This window comes from Phoca vitulina, unplaced genomic scaffold (genome assembly GCF_004348235.1).
Source record: "Phoca vitulina isolate PV1807 unplaced genomic scaffold, GSC_HSeal_1.0 scaffold42, whole genome shotgun sequence".
NCBI classification, from domain to species: domain Eukaryota; kingdom Metazoa; phylum Chordata; class Mammalia; order Carnivora; family Phocidae; genus Phoca; species Phoca vitulina.
In genome coordinates this window covers 7985376-8000314 of record NW_022589745.1, presented here as the reverse complement: position 1 = coordinate 8000314, position 14939 = coordinate 7985376, and the positions used below count along the sequence as shown (strand labels likewise).

Below are 14939 nucleotides of genomic sequence, written 5' to 3'. Positions count from 1 at the left end.
CTAGGCTCCTAGGTTGGGGGCCAGGACAAGTGAAGACCACCAGACCATGTGTCTAAACATTTAAAGGTTATATACCAACCTAACAGACTGCTCAATAAAATACATCTCATTCTTCTACCATGACCAATACAACTTTATATGCACAAAATGAAAAGAACATGCATAAAGACCCAGCTTACATGCCTGAAATTTGGTAAAACATGGAAGATGTCAGAATTTAATATTGTAGATGCCTGGCTGTTGATGGCGTGAACTCATCCACAGAGCCCCTTCCCTGGAAGCCCCAACCATGCTTGGCCCTTTGCATGGCCTGCTCTCGCAGAGCCTGGCTTGTGCTTGTGAGCATACGCTGAGCAACTGAACAAATGATACACAATCAGTAGTATGAAGACTTCAGAATTTGCTAGGTAAACAGAAAACTGGACCTGAAGAAAACATTAGAAACTTAGGTGCACATGTAAACAGCTTAAAAACAGGGTTTTGCACTCAAGAAGTGTGGGAAATAGAAGGTTCAGAGAGGACAATTAGATGCAGACCTCACTGTAAGCTATTACAGTGGACAACGTGGGGACAAAAATGGCGGTGGGATTCCAAACGAGCTATTTCACCATCTCTGGGGAAGACCCCAGGATCCTCAGACGGGTTCCTCGTAGCTGTGGTCAGGCTGTAGGTCCTTCCTTCTGGACAGAATGGTGGGGGCAGGGCCGTGCACCTGTCACAGCCCCCTGCCACTCTAGCCAGAGTCACTTGGTCTCAGAGCATGGGAACTGGCAAAAAAAAAAAAAAAGAGAGAGAAACTCAGAAATGGGCCAAAAAATGACTGGATGCCCCTTATAGTGGGTTGCTAGACATTGTGGAGGGGATCCTCCCGGGTTATCCAATTTACTGTGGCTTTAATTGTCTTTGATTATTTTCTGTTTTAAAGATTAAAGTTAACTGTGGAGAGCAGATGGTGATGCAAATTATTTCTGTTTGTAGAGATGTAAATAATTTTGTCTTGTCAAATTGCAATTGATTACCACCCCCTCCGGAAAACGTCAGTCTTGCTTCCAATAGCAAATTTATCTCTGCATCCCTGAGTATGTGTATATAGACATAATATACAGATAAACACATATGTACATACGCATAGATACCCCTTCTTGGGATTTTCTTTTAAACTTGGTTTTTTCATCTTATTGGATTTCTCATTAGTTAAAAAAATTTTTTTGTTCTCTGTTCATTTTATATTTCTGTGAAAGTCATGCTTTCATAGAAATATATTTTTAAAAAAATTAATCCTGAACAACTGAAGGGGTGGAAATCACCCAGAGTCTGGGGAATTCATAACCTGGTCACCAGGAAGTTTGAGGAGAGAGTACAAAGCCAAGGGCAAGATGGTCGCTGATGTCCTGAGGGCAAAGACCTTGGAAATGCAGGTTCGGGCCAAAGGGCAGTGAAGGCCACTTTTTATCTGTGCCTGACACCCTCCAAGGACAGACCCTTTGCCTGGGGACAAAATGACCTGGAATTCCCAGCACAGCCCTCATGACTCCCCTGCACTGGACAAATGAGGGGTGCCCATCGGGGCTTTACTGACAACTTACAATTTGTACCCGAAGCTGAAATCTACAGTAACTGCTGAATGAAAGCCACCATCAAAAAACCAAGAGGAACATCGCCAGGGCATTTACAAACCCTACTTAGACTGATTGTGAATCTTTAAAAAGGTGCATTTTATCCCCTTGTAAACACACCAAGTGATTAACGGCCGTGAAGAAACAGTAGCCAAACATTCTCAAGTTACTTTTTAAACACTTTTTATTGTGCTTGCAGATGCTGCTACTTAATGCAGCCTGTGGCCTGGTACAATGGGAAGCAAGAGACCCCGAGCCCAAGAAGCTCGGGTTTGAACCCCGGCTCTGTCCTCAATTAGCTAAATGGCCCTGGCTGAGGCCTTTAATCTCCCTGAGCCTCAGTTTCTCCATCCAGAAGATGGGAAATGGGATGCCACGCAGTGATGAGGCTTGCGGGGGGACAAAGCACGGGGTGCCCCCGAGGAGGAGGATGAAGGAAGGACCTCTGCAGGCACACGTGGGTCCCCAGTACTCAGCCTTTTCTCCGTATCTCCTCTCGCTTCAAACTTCCCATCCTGGGAGGCGGAAGGAGGCACGTAATCCTCAGGCAGGCATATCCTTTCTGATATTTTAACTCGGTTTAAATTGACTTCAGTCTAGAACAGGACCAGCTGGAAATCTATTCCGAGGGCTGGTCCCACGCAGCCGTGAAGCAGGAAACAGCCCGTGTGAGGTGATTTCAGAGGCGCCTTGGGAAGGCGGCCCCAGCCCCTACCCTTCAAAAGCCCCTGCTTCCAGAAATTTCCCCATTGGTGCTTCATCCTTTGTTCTAAGCCCACTCGGTGCCCACCCCCCGCCCCCGTCAGGGACGAGGGGCACCCCTGAAGCTGTCTGAGTGGGTCACGCCTCAGGATGGATTCATTCCAGAAACGTCAGGAGTTCGAGAGCCAGATGCGCAGGGAGTGGAAGGAAGGCCGGCCTCCCTGGCTCACCAGCTCCATGCTGAGGGCGCGTCTCCGCATGGCTGAGCCAGAGCAAGGACCCCAGGCCCCTGAGTGTGTGAGGGCCGGGGGTCCCGTGGACAAGGAGAAGGTGGGGACTGGGGTCCTGGGAAGGGTTGGTCCATCACGACTCTCCACAGGCCTTATGCTCATGCCTCCCTCACATCGGGAGGCACTCTAGTGTTTGTCACCTGCTGGCAGGACAACTGGGCCACAGTCCCTGGAAGGCCAGTATCTGCTTCCCTGAGCTGCAATGTCGCAGAGCACAGGCCACTTCCTTCCCAGACCCCTCCCGGCTCCAGCGGCCACAGCGCCTCGGCGTCTCCGGCTTGCGAGCCCCAGGCCCAGCACCGGGAGCTGAGCTGTGTGGGTTTGAAATGCTTAAAGAGCAGGCTGAGCCGAACCAGCACCGGCTCAGAGAGAGATTCCACTTGAACACAATGTGCACCCCTCCCCCCGCCTCCCCAAAGACCCGAAGCTTGTCACAAATCGGAGGCATGGCGTTTACTTGCTCCTATATCGCGGTACCTGAGAAGTGACATCTCTGAAAAACCGTCTCCACAGGGAGCTGTCCATTCCGTGGGTCCATTCTCGGCCGTCTGGGCGCCCTTCTCTGGGGTGTCCCAAGGGAGAAACACCGTACCCCACAGGATGCGTACAGAGGACCTGCCCTCGGGTGCCTTCCCTGAGACCGAGGGCCACCACATTCTGCTTCTGTGGCCCAGGGCAGAGGCCAACACATGCCGTCCCCCGTCTGTCCCCTGCCGGGCAGACTCCAGGCTCACACAGGTAAGGCCCTCAGGCCAAGCACACGGCGAGGGCTTGGCTAACGTGTCTCCTTATCTTCCCTCCCTCCCTCGCTCCTTCTTTCTCTCTCTTTCCTTCTCTCTCTCTCTCTCTCTCTCTCTACCAAAGCAACAGATACCTATCAGTCACACAAGCGGTTGCTGAATGAACGGCTGTGGAATGACGGAACAGCACCGGGGAAGCCCGCAGCCCGTGGAGGTGGACAGGGCTCCTGCCTCCCACCGGGAGTCACTCAGGAGACGGAGGGCACGAGGACTCTCCGGCTTCTGCCCGAGCCTCCCAGGGACTCGCAGCTCCTGCTTCTTGTGGCATCGTAGGTACACGCAGTGCTGGGGCCGTGGCTTCCAGGAGGAGCCCACCAGGGAGGAGGTCACGGCCTCATTCTCTCCGTGACCTCCCCTCCCCCGCTGTAAGCGGCATGCTGGTGGCTGGCGGGGGCACCTCACCAGACACAGCAGGACACAGCCGTCCCGGCCTCGCTGGACCCCGAGGCTGATCAGATCAGGTGCAGCCTGGCACGTGCGTCCGGCTCCTGTGGATGGGCAGGGGTCTGAACTGGAGCAGGGTCCTACTGAGACGTCCTCCTGCCTTGGTTGGGATGCCCTGGGGGAGAGCCCTCTCCCTGTCCCTGTCCCCAGGCTGACAGGATGGTGGAAACTCAAGGGGAACTTGTGTTCTAGGCTCCCCCTCTTCATGCAACTGTCCTAGGAAGAACCCCTCAGGCCTGTTTTCTATACTTGTTGTCTTAGGTATGAGTTGACCATTGACAGACAGAAGGAGATTTTGGCCCAAGGATGAGGTCAGAAACTGCCTAGAGAGATCTGACCTGTGGTCAAAATCTGGCATTCTGGATTTTTCTCTTTAAAAAAGGGGGCAGAGGGGCGCCTGGGTGGCTCAGTCGTTAAGCGTCTGCCTTCGGCTCAGGTCATGATCCCAAGGTCCTGGGATCGAGCCCCGCATCAGGCTCCCTGCTCTGCGGGAAGCCAGCTTCTCCCTCTCCCACTCCCCCTGCTTGTGTTCCCTCTCTCGCTGTGTCTCTCTCTGTCAAATAAATAAATAAAAAATCTTTAAAAAATAAAAAAAATAAAATAAAAAAGGGGGCAGAGGGGCACGGGCAAAGGGGGCTGCTGAGGGCCCTTCCCCCACTTTGAGGCAGTGGGGACAGCACTGGGAGACAGATGGGGAAGGTCATGCCCTGTTGTGACCACAGGACTTTCCTCCAGATTTCTTAGGAAGAGCAGAGTAAAACTGAAGGATCTTGGGAGCTGTCATTTAGGAAGAACTGGCCCAGGGGGTAGCCTAGGCACCAGAGAAGTAACGAAGCTCCTGGCAGCCTGGGGGTGCCCGAGAGCACAGACGGGGTGGCTGGGGCGGCTGACTCCGGGCATCCAGACGCTAGTGAAGGCGCTGTGTAACGTGTAAGCCGCTTGTGATTTCCATGTCTAGACGCACAACAACTCAGACAAGAACTCCCGAACTGTGTGACTCAGCAGACTGACCTTTCTCCCTCTCTTGCCCTCCCTCCAAGCCATGTGTCCCCATCCTATGATGATTTTTAGAAACCACAACTCTGCCCATGTCCCCTGCTCAGCCCCAGCACCCCCACCACGTGACAGCGTCTGGCCCTCCCACTTCAGTATCTAGGCCCTTCTCTGTTTGGCGGTCAGCTCACAGCACACACCCCACTGCCCGCACCCCCATGTCTTCTCCATGCTTTGCAGTTCCCTTGTCTCGGCTCAGACTGTCCACAGAGTCCAGAAGGCCTTTCGGCCCGGCCTTACTCTGGAGTCAGGCTTCCAGAGTCAAAACTCTGCTCTGCCACGTTCAAGTCATGTGGCCTTTGTCAAATGATGTCACGTCCCTGTGCCCACATTTCCTCATCTGTGAAATGATCACTAATACTAGCACGCTCCTCCAATGTAAGAGGTGTTAAGTGCTTAGAATAGTTCTGGGCACAAATGGTAGCGGGATTGTTATTAGCCTCAACAACTTTTGTTAGTTTCCATTGTTCTTCGGGGGCCAGCCCCAATCCCACCTCCTCCAAAGCATCTTTATAGATGCCCTCCCCCAGCTCCTCATCGCGGTCCGTCTCTCCCTCTCACGGATCCCACAGTCTATGAGCCTCTATTTTAGCCCTCATGGCCATCTGCCTGGCCCACGGTTATTTCTGTAGGCATCTGTCTCCTCCGACGGAGCTTCTGGAACACTGGACCAAGGCTTATTCACCCCCAGCCCCGGTGTGGAGGAGGCAGCCTCCTGCAGGCTGGCCCGGAGGGTAGGAATAAGCAGGAATAAGCAGGGCAGGAAAGGTTTGCCCCCTGCAGCTGTCTGGGCTGGCAAGAATGAGGAGTGGGCACAGGACGTAGGGAGAAGTGTCAGGTGACCCTAGGGCCCAGGCAATCACTAGATGGGACCACTCAGCGCAGTGCCTGGCCCCACCCGGTAAGGGGCAAACCGTATTCCCTTCTTCCCTTCCTCTCTTGATAAACCAGCAAGGAGATGACAGCTTTTTCCTCTTTCTCTTTTTTTTTTTTTTTAAAGATTTTATTTATTTATTTGGCAGAGAGAGACACAGCGAAAGAGGGAACACAAGCAGGGGGAGTAGGAGAGGGAGAAGCAGGCTTCCCCCGGAGCAGGGAGCCCGATGGGGGGCTCCATCCCAGGACCCTGGGATCATGACCTGAGCCGAAGGCAGACGCTTAACGACTGAGCCCCCCAGGCGCCCCTCTCTTTATCTTTTTATAAGGGTCATCCAACTTCCGTATCAAGACCAAGTTTTCTCAGGACCCTGAGTTGGGCTCCCCGGGTTGTGCACTCTTGTATTTTGGTACAAATGCAAGGTCTCGGGAGAGAGGATGAGGGCCTGGAGTTCTCCTGAGGACCTCAGCAGGAACCCATTCCCCAAAGCTGAAGGGGCTTCCGAGGCCCAGGCTGCTGGGGAGCTGAGCAGTCATGTGGCCATTCCCACCACGGCCACTTGGGACTTTGGTGCTTAGTCCTAGTCTGAACTGCAATATGAGTTTCTTGATTTTATTTCCTCTTTTCCAAAATCTACCCCAGCTGGAAGATACATTCAATTTTTTATACCAGAAAAAAGGTGGAAAGAATGAGTGAATACCCAGTGCGGTGTGTTCCATTTGAATGAAGATGCTGCTGGACCCCAGCAGAGGGAGAGGGTTGGTGGTCTTCGTCTCAGTATTCTTGGGGATCTTGAGGATCTTGGGTAGTCATGCCAAAAAAAATCTTTCCTGTAAGATGTGTCAGGAGAAATCACTGTTCTCCAGGTTTGTCAGAAACATAATGTAGCCTGGACCACAATCAAAACATTTCAGTCCTTTGGAAATCGTCAAGGTGCAACATCCATCGTGTCAGGCTTAGGAAGGGAGGGAGTTACTTCTTGGTGTCTGGTGATTGCCTCCGATGGGAAGTGCCCCGCTAACGGCCCCTCGCTGATGAGCTTCTTAATGAAGCCATGGCTGAGTGAGGCAAATGGCTTGCTTTCCTCCCAAATGGGAAGGAAGTCTCAGAATTATGCTAATTGTCTAAGGTTTAATGGGTGAATTTAAAAATAGTTCCAAATATCTAGTGAGCCAGGATGACCCTGCCCAAAGTATCGGGCAGTGGGGAGGTTGGGGGCGGTGATAACCAAACACAGGAGAAACTAGCACCTTTAGAGGGGGTTCGAGGGAAGGGGGAGGAAACTGTAAAAAGTTTAGTATCCATGTTCTTTTTTGGATAAAAGAAAAGAAGACTTGTTCCTGAGGGAAGATACAGACTGTCGTGAGGATTTGGGGTTGGGGGGGCAGATTAAGGGAGATGGAACCTCAAGGAAATCCAAAATCAGGGATCAACTCAAGTACAAAAAGATGATCAGCCAAGTAAGAAACGGGCAAAGGGTCTGATAGACACCTCTCCAGAGGAGATCTACAAACGGCCCATGAGCGCGTGGAAGATGCTCAGCATTCTTAGTTGTCAGGGAGACGCAAGTCGAAGCCACCAGGAGCTAACACGTCACACCCTCCAGGAAGGCCACAGTGAACACCACGAGAAGTAAGTGGAGAAATCAGGACCCTCATACATGCTGGTGGGAAGGTAAATGGGCCAGCTGCTGGAAAACGGTCTGGCGCTTCTCCTCAAAAAGTGAAGCCAGAGTTATCCACTCCAAGGTGGAAATGGAAATGTATACCATGCAAAAACTAGTCCATAAATGCTCCTCCCAACAGTATTAGTTTAGAATAGCCAAGAGATCAAAACAGCCCAAATGGACATCAACAGATGCATGGATTAACAAAATGGAGGATCTCCACGCAATGAGCCTTATTAGCTGTAAAAAGGAATGCAGAGCTGACACACGGTATAACACGGATGAACCTCGACACCATAAGTGAAGGAAGCCAGACACGAAAGGCCACATGTCATATGATCCCACTTATATGAAATGTCCAGAATAGGCAGATCCACAGAGACGGACAACAGATCAGTGCTCATTAAGAGCTGGGGACAGGGAGAAATGGGGAGCTGAATGCTTAATGGAGTGGGGTTTCTTTTGTGGGGGATGAAAATGTTCTGGAAATAAGTAGTCATAATGGTGGCATAACACTGTGATTATCCTAAAAGCCCTTGAACTGTGTACCCTAAAATGGTTGAAATGGTGACTGTTGTGTTATATGAATGTTACCCTAGTAACAGTTAAAAAAACAGGGCCTGTGTTCCTAATTCACAACAGGCATAATTCACAACTGGCCCAGGACAAATGAAAAAAGTAGGACCCTTGTTCAGAAGTTATTAAGAATTTCAAGGTGCCTCAGCAGAGTGCTGCGGGAGCACGGGCCGGGGCTGTGGGCACAGGTCTCACCTGGATGGGCAGGTGCGGGCGCCTGTCCTGGGAGCACAGGGCCTCGGACCTGGGGCCGGGATGCCCCAGTCCATAGTCACACAGCTCCACGGCCGCTCACGTCTGCCCTTCTCGGGCCCCCACGCTGCTGCTAGTAGGGCTTCTGCTAGCTTGCCTCTCCTTGGTTCCTTTCTAACTAGCTACCTCGGATTCTCTCTATGCTCCCACATGCACTTTCCTTGGAAAGGGATCTGATTGGCCAGCTCACTGGGTGGCTGGCCGTGGTGTATGCGGTACTGTCCCCAGCAGCTTCCCTCAGCTGTAGCAGGGACGGGGACTCTAGGGTCCAAAGCCTGAGGCTCCTTCAGCACAACTTGGGGTGGGAACGTATCTCACACTTGGGATCGGAACTCCATGTGAAATGTCTGCTCTACCCAAGGTATCACTCTCATGTTGAGCTTTATCTAGAGAAGAAAAGGTGCGCCCCGTCTCTTGCATTCCAGGCAAGTCTGCACTGTGGTTGAGTCTGGAGATCCAATGTGATCCCCTGCAAGGGGGTGGGGGGGGGTGGGAGATCCCCATCATAGCTACCCCCCTGGACCCAGGGGGCAATGACCAACCGCCCACCCCATTTTCCATCTCCAGATGCCAACGATCTCTCACACGCAGCTTTGCTTCAGTGGGGCCCTGGGCTGAGGCCATTGTCTCTCGGAAGGGGATCTCCCAGGACCGGGGGAGCAACGAGGCCGTGGGAAGGAAGGCAAGCCCACCCCTCCCCGGGGAGGCAGCAAGATGCAGCGCGCACAGCCCAAACTCTCACTGTGACCCTTACCCTCCCTCTTGAGCCCACGGCTCGCCTTCCTGGCACTGGCTCCCCATGTTGCTGGTACTGATTTTCCAGCATTGCAGCCCCCCTGCAGCTCCCACCGGACCCTCCCAACCCTGCCCGTGGCCACCGGACACTCACTCGTGATTGTTCATCCCTGGACGGTGACCGCAGCCAACAAAGCCAAGACCGGCGAGAGAGCACAGAGAACCTCTTCTATATCTAGATGGGACTTTGGGGACCATCTTTGGTCCTTTATTATTATTTTTTTTAATTTTAGATTTATTTTTCCAATTACAAGAAAATGTTCTTAAATGATTCCTCTAAGGCGGTGGTTCCTAAGAGGAACCGTCTCTCTAGAGACATTTGGCATCATCTGGAGACTTTCTGGTTGTCGCAACAGGGGTATAAGAGGAGATATGACTGGTTTCTAGGGGGCAGAGGACAGTCTTCCGAACAAAGAATTATTTGGCTCAAAATGTCAACAGTGTCGAGATTGAGAAAACCTGCACTAAGGTCATGCAAATTTTTAAATTGGACAAATAATTATAACCGCGTATTTAAATTTTAAATAGCATCTCAACGGACTGATACAGAAGCTGGTGAGTTTACATTCTTTTACTTTCTTACACTCAATGTATAGTTTTATTATTTTTATATCTTGTAATATACAATTTATTTTTAAATTATAATACTCATATCATAATGTTCCCGAAATTGTTTAATCTTGGCTCTATATTTAAATGACTTGAATATGCCCTTTATTTTAACATATGTTCCCGCTTCACTCATTTTTTCCAGAGTGTAGATTTTGTCGCCAGATGTTCTATTTAACGACCTTCTGGAAGAGGTATTTTCATCCATAAGCTGACATTCACGTTGCATCGATCACCCTCATGAACTTGTATTTCGGGGATAAACTTAGGACGATATCATCAGCAATAGTCAAAGTGGAGCATTCTTTTCTTTAAATAAAAAATTTCTTTAAATAAAAATTTTGTCTTGTTGCAAAGTAATAAATATTCATTGCAGAGAAAAGCAGAAGACGCTGAGAACCAAATAGTACAATACGAAAACTATTCTCTTGAGATCAACGTATGCTGTCCCCGTACATACAGTATTACTCTCTATGCATATAGGTACTCAAAAAAATGAATCAGAGCTTATAATGAACACCTTACTAGCTTGTAACCTGCTTTTTTTTCTCAGCTAACAATACATAATAACTTCTCTCTCTGTCACTATTTACCTATATATTATTTATACGCATATACATATACACATGTAAACAGCAAGGTGTATATATATAGATGAATAACATATACACACATATATTCTCCTACATATTATCTCTCTGCAGTATTATTTTAACGATCACGTAATATTAAAGATAGTGTTATGTCAACCCTCTATTTTGTGTACATTTTTTCTTGGGTGAACGATGAAGCCACAGAGGTACTTACAGCCAAGCCTCTCTATATAATCATGATTATTTCCTTGGGATAAATTCCTGGAGATAAAAGTATTGGGTCAAAGGGTATGAAAAAATTAAGATTTTAAAAATATATCACCAAAATGTCTCTATAAAAGGTTTATCCATTTATATACTCAAGAGTAGGATATGGGAATGCCAATTTATCTGCACCTTCACTCACCAAATACTGCCAACTGAAGAACAGGGCAAAACAGTAATAATTTAGCACTTCTTTGATTAATACATCATTGAACATTGATTCATATATTGACCAATCCTATTTCCTCTTTGTGAGATCTTTCCATGCTCTTTCCCCGTTTCTTACTGAAGTATTTTTTTCCTAGTGATTTTCACCGGCTATTTATATATTCTGGCTGTTGGACCGCTTACTACCCATGTACATTACAAATATATTTTCCAAGGTTGTGGATTGCCTTTAGTTGTATTTATGGCTGGTTTGGGAAGTAGAGCTATTCTCTTTTTATGATCAGATCTACCGATTTTCCCTTTGATGGTTTCTACTTTTGGCATCATGTTTGGAAAGTCTTTTTTTCACCTCTAGGATATGTAGATATTATTATTATTTTTTAAAAGAGTGAGATTTCTTTTTTTTTTAAAGATTTTATTTATTTATTTGACAGAGAGAGCACAAGCAGGGGGAGGGGCAGAAGGAGAGGGAGAGGCAGGCTCCCCACTGAGCAGGGAACCCAACGTAGGACTCGATCCCAGGACCATGAGATCATGACCTGAGCTGAAGGCAGATGCTTAACCCACTGAGCCACCCAGGCGCCCCCTAGGATATGTAGATATTAAATAATATTTCCTCTTGGTATTTTTAAAGATTTTTTTAACACATAATGTTTAATCCAGTTCAAATGTATTTAGTTCTATGGTAGGAGTTTCTTTTACTTATTTTGTTTCACCACTTATTTGAAATGAAAATAGCATATTTTGAGTTCTATGTCTTTCCTCCACCCTCCCCCCTCGGCTGTCAGGCATTCTCTGCTCTGGTTGCATATTTTTCTGTTGCCGTTTGAAAACCAACTTTGGTTTATGCAACTGATTCTTCCGATTCTCAAATATCTCCTGGTCCCAGCCCCTGATGTGAGCCACAGCACCTAAGAGCTACACCCAGGTGAGGCATGAGAGGGAAGGAGAAGCAAAGTTTATTACTTACGATCTCTGCATTAGACCAGTACTTTGGGTAACTTGGGGGTTCAATCCTCCAACAACCCTGAAAGTATTACTATTTCATTTTCTGAAGAGGAGACATTAGAGTAAGCAAGATCTCAAAACTCACCACTGAAATTCATCTCCAGTTCTCACTCTGGAACCCCCAAGACTGGTGACCTCACAGTCCGCGCAGTGCCCCCAGGGCGGGGTGAGGCAAATTCTCCACCTCCCGCGTAGACCCTGCTGAGAGGAAGGGGCCTGTCTGGCCCCAGCAGCTGGCGTGGACTGAGCGCTCCACAGGACACAGAGGGGAACCTTGGGAGAGGGAAATGTCATATTAAGGATGCTGTGTGCTTCTCAGACTTGATTTTCCTTTGCAGGAAAGGAAGATGTCTATAAATTCTGTATCGTTGCAAGGTGACAGAAATGGGATTCCGGCAGGGAAGTGAGAAAGGATCGGGGAGGCCATCTGTTTGGTGATTTTGTATCTATTCCTCCCCTGGAGTCAGAAAGTTTCAAATCCACTTTGCAATCTTCTTGGCAAATGGAGCCAAGGACCCATTCCTGACGTGAAGTGTCCACAGTCCCCGGGAACCTGCCAATTAGCTGCTTTCACCACCTCTGATTTCACAGTAGGGCCGAAGGGCAAGGGTGGCTTTTGCATATCCCGGAGGTGGAGTGAGACCCCACAAGGGGTAACCTTGGACTGGGGACGGGAGCAGAGGGGCTCGGCGCAGGCGAGATGCAGCAGGAACCCGAATGGCCCAGAAAGGTCAGCAGCATGAGAGCTCTTGCAGCACGTCCCGTGTTCTCAAAGCCCACCCGGACTGATGAGGGCAGAGAAGCCCTCTCACGGCGGAAATGGCCTCTCACGACATGGGGCTCGTGGATTTCAACTTGGGAGAAGCCAGTCCTTCTCTCTCGGCCCTTCATTCAGTCAACAAGCACCTACGAAACTTGGGCCCTGGACCCAGGCATGGCCAGAGACAAGGAGCTCACAGGCCGGCCACCCTAGCTCCAAGGCTGGGGACAACTAAGCAGGGGGTAGGGGTGAATGGCTGAGGGCACCCGAGTCAGCCTGGGGAGAAGACCGGCCATCAGGGAAGGTTTTCTCAGAGGTGGCCTATAGTAGCCCCTCAATAAATGTGCATGGGGCCCGGCTGAGAAAAAGCCCAGAAAAAGGAGGAAGGACAGGTGTGGCAGGCAGACAGCCTGTGTGCGAGAGCAAGGAGGCCGGCAGGGGACGTGAGCTCTGGGAGTGGCACCTGGATCTGTGGGGCCGGAGCAGTGGGGGCGAGGCCTATCTGTCCCCAGGAGTGGACCTTTGGGACCAAGTGGAGAGGAGGAAGCGCCCGGAGTGGAGGAGGGGTTCTGGAGGCCTCTGGGTAGGTGTCAGAATGCCGGACTGGGAAGCAGCAGATCTGGTGTGTTCCTGATGGGAACGAGGAGGACACAGGGACATTGAGGGGTCCCAGCTTGTAACCCCAGTGGCTGTAGCCTGGCCACCCCACTCCTCCTGCCTCTTCCTTAATATCCCACTAAGGCGGCTCAAGCCTCCATCCCAGGGCAGCAGATAGTCCTGCTAGGAGCTTCCACAGACTCCCAGGGGGGCTCTGCATGTCTCAGGTGACGGGCCACCCTGCCCCTCAGCACGTCTCCCGCAACCCCCATCTCCTCCCTCCCTGCTTCCTCTGTGTGGGGACCGTTCCTCTTCCCTGTTCTCCAAAGCTCTGATCGTACAAGGATGCTAATCAGGCTTTTAAAGTTCTTTTTCTTATACATTTAGAAAGATTATGTGTACAGAGAGACAGACAGAGAATCACCTCCCAGATCCCCCCACATTCCCCAAGTCCCGTATTCAGCCACTGTTGGTTCACCATGCACGTGAGCGTGCCCAGGACTCAGACTGTGGTCTTGGGAAGCTCCTGGCCCGAACAACGAGCCAGAGGCGCACACGTCCGAGCTACCCTGGCGGAATGTATGAAGCACAACGGGGACAGCGGAGGGAGTGACTGATCAGAGTTGGCGCCCAATTCATTCGCCGAGAACGAACCCCTGGGAAGACCTTTAGCCGAGGTGTTAAATAATGAACCGGACTGTCCCTGGTGCAAGAGAGGTGCGAACGACAGTCCAAGCAGGAGATGCAATGTGTGCACAGACCTAGAGGCGAGAGAGCATGGCGAGAGGGGCGCGTCCCGGGAGCCCAAGGACCAGGGCGTGAGGGTGGCCAGATGGCGAGGGGCAGGACTCAGTCCCGGGAGCCTATTCGCCATCCTGCTGGCCACGGCTGCACAGCTCAGGTGACAGATGGGGATTCGCTCTGGGGAAACTGAGGCCCAGAAAGTCACATGTTTGTGGTTAACAGCTGGTTGGGGCTGGTGGGGGCCAAGGGAGCTAAGAGAAGGCTCCCACTGGGCCAGTGGTCCAGACCCAGCGTATCTTTTCTCCCCAGGTGAGTTTGTCCAGAGACGCTGAAGGTGGAGGTGTGGGGGGCTATGAACAGGACTAGAATTCTCCTCCAAACAGATCCTCCAGTGAGACCTCCAGCATAGTTGGGAGAGGACGAGGAGCCTTGCCGCTGGAGTTGGGAGGAAGAATGTGTCCTTCCTCAGGCCTTGTTTTGGAAATGACAGGTGCCAGGAGACAGGGAGGCAGACCGCGGCCATCTCTTCCTGGAGGCTCTGAGGTCTGCCCATGGGAGGCTGCTCCTGGGGCCAGGCGGCACACAGAGCCCCGGCTGGCATGTGGGAGAGCAGGGACAGGAGGTGGGGGGGAGCAGGAAGGGGGGCCGCCCTGCCCCCCATTGCCCCATTTTCTGCCCCCCCCCACTGCCCATTCCCCAGCCGTCCTGCCATCTGAGTGAGGCCACAGGTCCCATTCACCCAGGCCTTCCCTCTGCCACCAGGGGCTCCGTGACCTCAAGGATACCCGGGGTCCGGGGTTCCTCTGCTGAGCGCTGAGCTTTGCTGCTACAGCTCAGGGGGTACAGTGTTGGTCATGTCACTCCTATTGCTCAAAAACCTTCAGCGACCCCGGGCTGAGGGCTGCTCCCACACGGGGCTCAGCCCCGCAAGCTGCAGCCTTCCCTGTGAGCGGCCAATGCACCCCAGAGGGCAGAGAATCCCCGGCAAAGAGGGGCGGGTGGGGGCAGGGGCAGTGAAGGCTGGGGGGAGGTGGGGGGCAGCAAAAGAAGCCCACACCCTGCACGCCCGTGGGGCGACACTTCCCTGGTCTGTCAGGGGAGCTCCTGCAACCAGACCTCGAGTCC

At 51.1% G+C, this 14939-nt stretch overlaps 1 long non-coding RNA gene across 1 annotated transcript in view; it reads right to left on the bottom strand.

Annotated features, from left to right (window-relative positions):
• LOC116648284 overlaps window positions 1-12096 on the bottom strand; it is a 30746-nt gene extending 18650 nt beyond the window's left edge. Inside the window, exon 1 of the long non-coding RNA XR_004302488.1 lies at window positions 11799-12096. This is a non-coding gene — a long non-coding RNA (uncharacterized LOC116648284). The remainder of the gene's footprint in view (window positions 1-11798) is intronic.
• Between the last annotated feature and the right edge of the window lie 2843 nt (window positions 12097-14939).